Below are 12398 nucleotides of genomic sequence, written 5' to 3'. Positions count from 1 at the left end.
GAGGAACAGTGCACTCCAGCCCAGATACCACGCTTTTCCAATGGTTTTTGCAAGCCGTAGACCAGGAGATTCCCTCTGGTGCCTACGCCACCAGGGCCCTGGGTTTCAAGCACAAAACTGGGCAGCTGTTTGGGCAGACACTGAGCTAGCTGCAGGAACTTTTTTTCATACCTCGGTGGTGCCTGGAATGCCAGCAAGACAGAACCGTACGCTCCCCTGGAAAGGGGGCTGGAAGCCAGGGAGCCAAAGTGGTCTAGCTCCACAGATCCTACTTCCACAGAGCCCAGCAAGCTAAAATCCACTGGCTTGAAATTCTCGCTGCCAGCACAGCAGTCTGAAGTCAACCTGGGACACTTGAGCTTGGTGATGGGAAGGGTGTCCACCATTACTGAGGCTTGAGTAGGCAGTTTTCCTCTCACAGTGTGAACAAAGACACTAGGAAGTTCGAACTGGGTGGAACCCACAACAGCTCGGCAAAGCCACTGTAGCCAGACTGCCTCTCTAGATTCCTCCTCTTTCTCCCTAAGACAGAGCACCTGGGGGAAGGGGTGGCTGTGGGCACAACTTCAGCAGACTTAAATGTTCTTGTCTGCCCACTCTGAAGACAGCAGCAAATCTCCCAGCACAGCATTCAAGCTCTGATAAGGGACAGGCTGCCTCCTCAAGTAGGGTCCTGACCCCTGTGCCTCCTGACTGGGAGACACCTTCCAGCAGGGCTTGACAGACACCTCATACAGGAGAGCTTTAGGCTGGCATCTGGCAGGTGCCCCTCTGGGATGAAGCTTCCAGAGGAAGGAACAGGCAGCAATCTTTGCTGTTTTGCAGCCTCCACTGGTGATACCAAGGCAAACAGGGTCTGGAGTGGACCTCCAGAAAATTCCAGGGGCCTGACTGTTAGAAAGGAAACTAACAAACAGAAAGGAATAGCATCAACATCAACAAAAAGGACATCCATACGGAAACCCCTTTGGAAGGTCACCAACATCCAACACCAAAGGTAGATAAATCCATGAAGATGAGGAAAAACTAGCACAATAAGGCTGAAAATTCCAAAAACCAGAATGCCTCTTCTCCAAAGGATCACAACTCCTCATCAGCAAGGGAACAAAACTGAACTGAGGATAAGTTTGATGAACTGACAGAAGTAGGCATCAGAAGGTGAGTAATAAACTCCTCTGAGCTAAAGGAGCATGTTCCAACCCAATGCAAGGAAGCTAAGAACCTTGAAAAAAGGTTAGAGAAATTGCTAACTAGAATAATCAGTTTAGAGAACATAAATGACCTGATGGAGCTGAAAAACACAGCACAAGAACTTCCTGAAGCATACACAAGTATCAGTTGCTGAATCAACCAGGCAGAAGAAAGGATATCACAGATTGAAGATCAACTTAATGAAATAAAGTGTGAAGATAAGATTAGACAAAAAAGAATGAAAAGGAAAAAATGAAGTCTCCAAGAAATATGGGACTATGTGAAAAGACCAAACCTACATTTGATTGGTGTACCTGAAAGTGACAGGGAGAATGGAAGCAAGTTGGAAAACACTCTTCAGGATAAGGAGAACTTCCCCAACCTAGCAAGACAGGCCAACATTCAAATTAACGAAATACAGAGAACACCACAAAGATATTCCTCAAGAAGAGCAACCCCAAGACAAATAATCATCAGATTCACCAAGGTTGAAATGAAGGAAAAAATGTTAAGAACGGCCAGAGAGAAAAGGCTGGTTAACCCACGAAGGGAAGCCCATCAGATTAACAGCAGATCTCTCTGCAGAAACCCTATAAGCCAGAAGAGAGTGGGGGCCAATATTCAACATTCTTAAAGAATTTTTAACCCAGAATTTCATACCCAGCCAAACTAAACTTCATAAGCAAAGGAGAAATAAAATCCTTTACAGACAAGCAAATGCTGAGAGATTCTGTCACCACCAGGCCTGACTTATAAGAGGTCCTGAAGGAAGCACTAAATATGGAAAGGAAAAACTGGTAGCAGCCACTGCAAAAACATACCAAACTGTAAAGACCATCAACACTATGAAGAAACTGTGTCAACTAATAGGCAAAATAACGAGCTAGCATCATAATGACAGGATCAGATTCACACATAACAATATTAACCTTAAATGTAAATGGGCTAAATATCCCAATTAAAAGACACAGACTGGCAAACTGAATAAAGTCAAGACCATTGCAGTGCTGTATTCAGGAGACCCATCTCATGTGCAAAGACACACATAGGCTCAAAATAAAGGTATGGAAGAATATTTACCAAACAAATGGAAAGCAAAAAAAACAAAAACAAAAACAACCAGGGGTTGCAATCCTAGCTGCTGATAAAACAGACTTTAAACCAAGAAAGACCAAAAGAGACAAAGGGCATTATTATATAATGGTGAAAGGATCAATGCAACAAGAAGAGCCGACTTTCCTAAATATATATGCACCCAATACAGGAATACCCAGATTCATAAAGCAAGTTCTTAGAGACCTACAAAGAGGCTTAGACTCCCACACAATAATAGTGGGAAATTTCAATACCCCACTGTCAATATTAGACAGATCAATGAGACAGAAAAGTAACAAGGATATTCAGGACTTGAACTCAGCTCTGGACCAAGTGGGCCTAATAAACATCTACAGAACTTTCCACCCCAAATCAACAGAATATACATTCTTCTCAGCACCACATCACATTTATCCTAAAATTGACCACATAATTGGAAGTAAAGCACCCCTCAGCACATGCAAAAAACTAGAAATCATGACAAACAGTCTCTCAGACCACAGTGCAATCAAATCAGAACTCAGAATTAAGAAACTCACTCAAAGCCACACAACTACATGGAAACGGAACAACCTGTTCCTGAATGACTACTGGATAAATAACAAAATTAAGCAGAAATAAATAAGTTCTTTGAAACCAATGAGAACAAAGACACAATATACCAGAATCTCTGGGACACAGCTAAAGCAGTGTTTAGAGAGAAATTTATAGCACTAAATGCCCACAGGAGAAAGTGAGAAAGATCTAAAATCAACACCCTAATAACACAATTAAAAGAACTAGAGAGGCAAGAGCAAACAAATTCAAAAGCTAGCAGAAGACAAGAAATAGCTGAGATCAGAGCAGAACTGAAGGAGACGGAGATGCAAAAAACCCTTCAAAAAAAGTCAGTGAATCCGGGAGCTGTTTTTTTTTTGAAAAGATTAACAAAACAGTCCTCTAGCCAGACTAATAAAGAAGAAAAGGGGGAAGAATCAAATAGACACAATAAAAAATGATAAAGCAGATTTCACCACTGAACCCACAGAAATACAAACTACCATCAGAGAATATCATAAACACCTCTAGGTAAATAAACAGGAAAATCTAGAAGATATGGATAAATTCCTGGACACATACACCCTTCCAAGATTAAACCAGGAAGAAGTCGAATCCCTGAATAGACCAATAACAAGGTCTGAAATTGAGACAGTAATTAAATAGCCTGCCAACCAAAAAAAAAAAAAACCCAGGACAAAATGGATTCATAGCCGAATTCTACCAGAGGTACAAAGAGGAGCTGGTACCATTCCTTCCAAAACTATTTCAAACAATAGAAAAAGGGGGACTCCTCTCTAACTCATTTTATGAGGCCAGCAGCATCCTGATACCAAAATATGGCAGAGACACAACAAAAAAGAAAATGTCAGGCCAATATCCCTGATGAACATCAAAGTGAATATCCTCAATACTGGCAACCAAATCCAGCAGCACATCAAAAAGCTTATCCACCATGAACAAGTCGGCTTCATTCCTGGGATGTAAGGCTGGTTCAACACATGCAAATCAATAAACATAATCCATCATGTAAATAGAACCAATGACAAAAACCACATGATTTTCTCAATAGAAACAGAAAAGGTCTTCAATAAAATTCAACACTCACTCATGCTAAAATCTCTCAAAAAATTAGGTATTGATGGAACGTATATCAAAATAGTAAGAGCTATTTATGACAATCCCACAGTAAACATCATACTGAGTGGGCAAAAAGCAGGAAGCATTCCCTTTGAAAACTGGCACAACACAAGGATGCCCTCTCTCACCACTCCTATTCAATATAGTATTGGAAGTTCTGGCCAGGGCAATCATGCAAGAGAAAGAAATAAAGGGTATTCAAATAGGAAGAGAGGAAGTCAAATTGTCTCTGTTTGCAGATGACATGATTGTATATTTAGAAAACACCACTGTCTCAGCCCAAAATCTCCTTAAGCTGATAAGCAACTTCAGCAAAGTCTCAGGATACAAAGTAAATGTGCAAAAATCACAAGCATTCCTCTACACCAATCATAGACAAACAGAGCTAAATCATGAGTGAGCTCCCATTCACAACTGCTACAAAGAGAATAACATACCTAGGAATACAACTTACTTACAAGGGATGTGAAGACCTCTTCAAGAACTACAAACCATTGCTCAGGGAAATAAGAGAGGACATAAACAAATGGAAAAACATTCCATGCTCCTGGATAGGAAAAATCAATATCGTGAAAATGGCCATACTGCCCAAAGTAATTTATAGATTCAACGCTATCCCCACCAAGCTACCAATGACTTTCTTCACAGAATTGGAAAAAAACTACTTTAAATTTATATGGAGCAAAAAAAGAGCCCATATAGCCAAGACAATCCTAAGCAAAAAGAACAAAGCTGGAGGCATCATGCTACCTGACTTCAAAATATACTACAAGGCTACAGTAACCAAAACAGCATGGTACTAGTACGAACACAGAGATGCAGACCACTGGAACAGAATAGAGGCCTCAGAAATAATACCGCACATCTACAACCATCTGATATTTGACAAACCTGACAAAAACAAGCAATGGGGAAAGCATTCCCTATTTAATAAATGGTGTTGGCAAAACCAGCTAGCCATATGCAGAAAACTGAAACTAGACCCCTTTCTTATATGTCTTATACAAAAATTAACTCAAGATGTATTAAAGACTTAAATGTAAGACCTAAAACCATAAAAACCCTAGAAGAAAACCTAGGCAATACCATTCAGGACACAGGCATGGGCAAGGACTTCATGACTATACTACCAAATCAATGGCAACAAAAGCCAATATTGACAAATGTGATCTAATTAAACTAAAGAGCTTTTACACAGCAAAAGAAACTATCACCAGAGCGAACAGGCAACCTACAGAATGGGAGAAAATTTTTGCATCTATCCATCTGACAAAGGGCTAATATTCAGAATTTACAAGAAACTTAAACAAATTTATAAGACAAAAACAACCCCATCAAAAAGTAGGCGAAGGATATGAACAGGCACTTCTCAAAAGAAGACATTTATATGGACAACAACATATGAAAAAAAGCTCATCATCACTGGTCATTAGAGAAATGAAAATCAAAACCACAATGAGATACCATCTCACACCAGTTAGAATGGTGATCATTAAAAAGTCAGGAGACAGCAGATGCTGGAGAGGATGTGGAGAAATAGGAATGTTTTTACACTGTTGGTGGGAGTGTAAATTAGTTCAACCATTGTGGAAGACAGTGTGGTGATTCCTCAAGGATCTAGAGCTAGAAATATCATTCGACCCAGTAATTCCATTACTGGGAATATACTCAAAGGATTATAAATCATTTACTATAAACACACATGCACATGTGTATTTATTGCAGCACTGTTCACAACAGCAAAGACTTGGAACCAACCCAAATGCCCATCAATGATAGACTGGATAAAGAAAATGTGGCAAATATACACCATAGATTACTATGCAGCCATAAAAAAGGATGAGTTCATGTCCTTTGCAGGGACACAGATGAAGCTGGAAACCATCATTGCCAGCAAACAAACACAGGAACAGAAAACCAAACACCGCATGTTCTCACTAACAAGTGGAAGTTGAACAATGAGAACACATGGACACAGGGAAGGGAACATCACACACCAGGGCCTGTCAGTGGGTGGGGAGCTAGGGAAGAAATATCATTAGGAGAAATATCTAATGTAGATGATGGGGTGATGGGTGCGGCAAACCACCATGGCACGTATACCTAAGTAACAAACCTGCACGTTCTGCACATGTATCCCAGAATTTAATGTATAATAAAAGAAAAAAGAGCAAACGTGTAACACAGAAATTCCAATGGGTCAGGTTGAAACATTTCCATTTTCATCCATAATTTTAGCAGTATGATGACATAGCTCAAAAGGAAAATAGGATATTCTACTTTCATATATTCAGATAGAAATATATAGTTCAAGGTATCAAAAAAAAAATCCAACATCTCTTCATGATAAAAACTCTCAATAAACTAGGCATAGAAGGAACATCCCTCAACATGATAAAAGCTATTTATGACAAACCCACAGCTGACATCATACTGAATGGGGAAAAACTAAAAGCCTTTCCTCTAACAACTAGAAAACTCTTACCACTCCTATTCAACATAGTAGTGGAAGGATGCCCACTTTCAGTACTCCTATTCAACACAATACTGGAAGTCCCAGCCAGAGCAATCAAGCAAGAGAAACAAACAAAAGGCATCCAAATTGAAAAACAGGAAGTCAAATTATCCCTCTTTGCAGATGATATGCTCTTATATCTACAACACCCTAAACACTCCACCAAAAAAACTCCTAGATCTGACAAATATATTCACTAAAGTTGAAGAATAGAGAATCAACAAAAATCAGTACTGTTTCTATGCACCAATAATGAACTTGGTGAAATAAAACTTTATGAAGAAGGCAATCCCATTTGCAATAGTTATGAAAAAATAAAATATCAAAGAATAAATTTAACAAGGAGGTGAAAGCCTCATACAAGGAAAACTACAAAACACTGAAGACAGAAACTGAAGATAACATAAAGATATGGAAAGACATATGGTCATGGATCATAAGAATGTACATTATTAAAATTACCATAAGCCCAAAGCGATTTACAGATTCAATGCAATCTATATCAAAGTACCAATGCCATTTTTCATGGAAACAGAAAAAAAAAATCCTAAAATTAGTATTTAGGAACCAAAAAAAGAGTCCAAATAGCCAAAGCAATCCTGAGCAAAAAGAACAAAGCTGGAGGCATCACACTACCTGACTTCAAAACATATTAGAAGGCTACAGTAACCAAAAAAGCATGATTTTGTATAAAAACAGATAAAAGATCAAAGGAATAGAAAAGCCAGACATTGATCCACGTATATACAGCCACACATGTATGCCAACTGATTTTCAACAAAGGTGCCAAGAACGTACACTTGGGAAAGGACGCTCTTCAATAAACGGTATCGGGAAAACTGAATATCCATATGTGGAAGAATTAAACTGGTCCCCTGTCTTCCATCATACACAAAAATCAACCAAGACAGATTAAAGACTTAAATTTAAGACCCAGAATTATAAACCTACTAGCAGAAAACATAGGGGAAAAACTTCAGAACACTGGTCTTGGAAAAGATTTTATGGCTAACACCTCAAAAGGACAGGCAACAGAAAGAAAAATGGACAAATAGGACTATATTAAACAAAAAAAGCTTTTGTACAGCAAAAGAAATAATCAGCAGAGTGAAGAGACAACAGGTTGAATGGGAGAAAATAGTTGCAAACTATTTATCTGATAAGGGAATAATATCTAGAATGTACAACAATCTCAACAGGAGATATACAAATAATCCCCTTAAAAAGTGAGCAGAGGACATGAATAGCCATTTCTCAAAAGAAGACATACAAATGGCCAAGAGGTATATGAAAAAAATGCTCGACATCATAGAAATGTAAATAAAAGCTACAATGAGATATCGTGTTTGATACAATGAGATAACCAGTTTGAATGGTTACTAAAAACACAAAAAATAGCAGATGCTGGCTAGGATGATAAAAATAAACACTTATACACTGTTGGTGGGAATGTAAACCAGTGCAGCTACTATGGAAACCAGTGTGGAGATTTCTCCAAAAACTAAAAATTGAACTACCATATAACCCAGCAATCCTATTACTGGGTATTTATGAAAAGAAAAGAAATTAGTGTATCAAAGGGATACTTGTACTTGCAAATTTATTGCATCCCTCTTCACAATAGCAAAGATATGGAGTTAACCTAAGTGTCCATCAATGGATGAATGGATAAAGAAAATGCGGTACATAAACACAATGGAATGCTATTTGACCATGAAAAATAATGAAGTCATGTCTTTTTCAGCAACAAGGAATAACTGGAGGTTTTTATGTTAAGTGATACAGGGCAGACACAGAAAAACAAATATCACATGTTCTTACTCACATGCAGGAACTTAAACAGTTGATCTCATGGAGTTAGACAATACCGCAATAGATACCAGAGGCCAGTAAGGGTGTGGGTATGGGGGACGGGGCAGGGAATATGAGAGGTTGGTTAATAGGTACAAATATACAGTTAGATATAATGAATAAGTTCTAATGTTTGATAGAAGACTAGGGTGACTAAAGTTAACAACAGCCTATTATATATTTCAAAATAGCTAGAAGAGAGGATTTGAAATGTTCCTATCACACAGAAATTATAAATTCTTGAGTTGATGGACACCCCAAATATCCTGACTTGTTCATTATACATCTTTGCATGTAACAAAATATCACACGTACCCCATAAATGTGTACAAATATTATGTATCAATTAAATAAAAGATACTAAACAGCTAGCTCTTTTCCCTGCCCCATGGGAGAATAGAGGGAGAAGATGCTGTCTGCAAGCCAGGAAGAGAGCTCTCACCAGAACCTGACCATGCTGGCACCCTGATCTCGGACTTCTAGTCTCCAGAAATGTGAGAAAATAAATTTCTGTTGTTTAAGTCACCACATCTATGGAATTTTGTTATGGCAGCCTGAGTTAAGACAAATGATCTCAAATTAATAACCTAGTTTAGTAACTTAACTTTCCACCTTATGGATCTAAAGTTAAGTTACTGAGTTAGGTTATTCAGATATTAAACCAACCTTGTGTTTCTGGAATAAATCCCACTGCATCATGGTGTATAGTCCTTTTTGCACATTGTTGGATTTATCCTGCTAGTATTCTGTTGAGGATTTGTTAAATGTAGGAAACATTTAAAAAATTTTAAAAAAAAAAAAAAAAGGGTTAACTAAATGCAAAGCTAGCAGTAGGAAGGAAATAAATATTAGAGTGAAAAAATTAAATAGAGAACAGAAAAACTATAGAGAAAAAAATCTATGAAACCAGAAGTTGGTTCTTTAGAAGGATCAATAATATTGACAAACCTTTACACAGAATGACCATGCAAAACAGAGAGAAAACTCAAATTACTAAAATCAGGAATGAAAGAGGAGACACTACCATCAACCTTACAAAATGAAAATGATCTTAGGGGAATACAAGCGTATGTAAATAAATTAGGTAACTTAGATGAAATGCATAAGATACAAACTGCCAAACAGACTCAAGAAGAAATAACAAGTCTGAACAGAGCTACAGCAAGTATAGAGACTGAATCAGTAACTTCAGGCTGGGCAGTGGCTCACACCTGTAATCCCAGCACTTTGGTAGGCCGAGGCAAGTGGACTGCTTGAGCCCAGGAGTTTGAGACTAGCCTGAGCAACATGGTAAGACCTTGTCTCTACACACACACACCACACACACACACACGCACACGCACACGCACACACAAAACAAAACAAAACAAAACAAAAAACAAAACAAAACAAAACAAAACAAAAAACAAAACAAAAATTAGCTGGGCGTGGTGGCACATGCCTACAGTCCCAGCTTACTTGGGAGGCTGAGGTGGGAAGATCACCTGAGCCCAGGAGGTAGAGGCTGCAGGTGACCCTCCCACCAAAGGAATGAAAGAGGAATGAGACAGAATCATGTCACTGCACTCCAGCCTGAGTGGCAGTAAGACCTCCATCTCAAGAAAAAAACAAAAAAACTTCGCACAAAGAAAAGCGCAAGCTCAGATGGCTTCAAAGGTGAATTCTACCAAACATTTCAAGAAGAATTAATAAAAAACTTTCACAAACTGTTTCCAAAATAGAAGAAAAGGGGAATACTTCTTAACGCATTCTATGAGCCCAACATTACGCTGGTATCAAAACCAAACAAAGACATCACAAGACAATGACAGACCAACACCTGTTATGAATACAGACATTTAACAAATCCTCAACAGAATAATAGCAGGATGAATCCAGCAATATGCAAAAAGGACTATAAACCATGATGCAGTTGGGTTTTAGAAACACAGTGCGTTGGTTTAATATGTGAAAATCAATTATTATAATACATCACGTTAATAAAGAACAAAAACCATCATTTCAATAGATGTAAAAAAAAAAAAACTGACAAAATCCAATACTGTTTAATGATAAAACCACTCAACAAATGAGAAAAAGAAACTTCCTCAACCTGATAAAGGACATCTATGAAAAAACCACAGCTAACCTCACACTCAATTGTGACTCTTCAAGATCTCCCTAAGAGCAGAAATAAGACAATGACGTCCATTCTTACCACTTCTATTCAACATTACACTGGAGGCTCTAGCTAGGGCAATTAAGCAGTAAAAAATGAAAAGCATCCAGATTGAAAACGAAGAATTAAATCTATCTCTATTTCCAAGTAGCATGATCCTATATATAGCAAATCCTAAGGAAACTATTAAAAAGCTATTAGAACTAATACATGAGATGAACAAGGTTGTATGATACAAGACCAATTTACAAAAACCAATAAAATTTCTGTACACTAGTACTGAACAATCCAAAAATGAAAGAGAAAAATTCCATTTACGATACCATAAAAAATACTTAGGAACAAGGCAAGAAGGATGTGAGAAGAGATATTGTTAAAGAAAAATTATTCTGACACTTGTTAAAAAAATGGTAAGGCAGATTTCGAGATTACTGCAATAGGGGTCAAGGCTATCACAACGGAGGAGAGAGATTGAGCTCAACTCCTAATACAACCAAGACCAGTGGGGATTTGTGGCCAATGAACAGTGAGGAGGTCAGAGGATAGAAAATAACTAAGAGGAGACATCAAGGGCAAGGGGATTCTCTCTAAACTGGCCTAACAGGATTCCTGGTAAAAGCTGGCCAGACTTATATATCAAATATAAGGGATGAGGAACTTGATCAGATATCAAGGGTGAGGTATTAGCAGGATTCTTTGCTAAGACTTCCTTAGGCAGGCCAAGAACAGAGCCCAAGGATGAGACCTAGTTTAACAGAGTGCTCAGATGAGCTTGTCTAAAATTTGGTGAAACAGAGTCTTTGTCATGTAAGACTTACACACTGAAAACTACAAAACATTGTTGGAAAAAATTAAAGAAAACCTAAATGAATAGAAAAAAAGTCCATGTTCAGGGATCAGAAGTTTAATATTGTTAAAATGGCTCCCCTAATTGATCTACAGATTTAACAAAATCCCTATCAAAATCCCAGATAGCTTTTTGCAGAAATTGACAAGCTCACCCTAAAGTTCATGAAAATGAAAGGCACCCAGAATAGTCAAAGCAATTTTGAAAAAGAATAAAGTCGGAAGACTAATATTTCCTGATTTTAAAACCTACTACCAAGCTATAATAATCATGACAGTGTGGTACTGGCATAAAGATAAACTGAACAGAACTAAAGGCCCAGAAATAAAACCATACATCCATTGATAATCAATTTTTGATAAGAATGCTAAGATCATTCAACAGGGAAAGAAAACCTTTTCAGCAAATGGTTCTGGAGCAACTGTATATACATATTCAAGTGAATGAAGTTGGATCTCTTCTTTATCCCACACATAAACGTTGACTTAAAATAGATCATAGAAACGTAAGAGCTAAAACTAGTCTTTGAAGAAAATATAGAAGTAAATCTTCATGATCTTGGCTTAGGCGATGGTTTCTTAGAAATGATATCCAAAGCAAAAACAACTAAAGAAAAAAACAAATTGAACCTCATAAAAAACAAATCGAACCTCATTTTTTAATAGCTTAATTGAAACATAATTCACATATCCTACAGTTTACCCATTTAAAGTATACAGTCAATGGTTTTTACTATATTCATAGAAATGTATAACCATTGCTGCAATCAATTTTAGAATATTTTTATCATCCCTAAATGAAACCATGTACCTGTTTGTAGTTTCCACATTTTGATTATTAATCCCATTTCTAATAATTAATCTCAAGAAAATAAGGAAAACATAATAGGCACAAAAACATAACAGTATTGTTACTGTAGCACAAACTTCTAAATCAGTCCTACTTAAGAGTGTTTGCAACTGACTAAGTCTATAAGCATACTGTTCAGCCCAATTGACATTATTTTTATAGCAAGAGGGTCTCAATGAAGGAAGCACAACACTGATTGACATTCTTAGGCAAGC

The 12398-nt window shown here is 37.6% G+C and overlaps 1 protein-coding gene across 7 annotated transcripts in view; it reads right to left on the bottom strand.

Annotated features, from left to right (window-relative positions):
* Positions 1 to 12398, bottom strand: part of VAMP7 (vesicle associated membrane protein 7) — a 78778-nt gene that overhangs the window by 44878 nt on the left and 21502 nt on the right. The gene's annotated exons all lie outside the window — the stretch shown is intronic.

Source organism: Sapajus apella, unplaced genomic scaffold (genome assembly GCF_009761245.1).
Source record: "Sapajus apella isolate SASKATOON/1434 unplaced genomic scaffold, GSC_monkey_1.0 scaffold149, whole genome shotgun sequence".
Classification (NCBI taxonomy): Eukaryota; Metazoa; Chordata; class Mammalia; order Primates; family Cebidae; genus Sapajus; species Sapajus apella.
The sequence above is the reverse complement of the archived record's forward strand: the minus strand, read 5'-3'. Positions and strand labels throughout refer to the sequence as shown.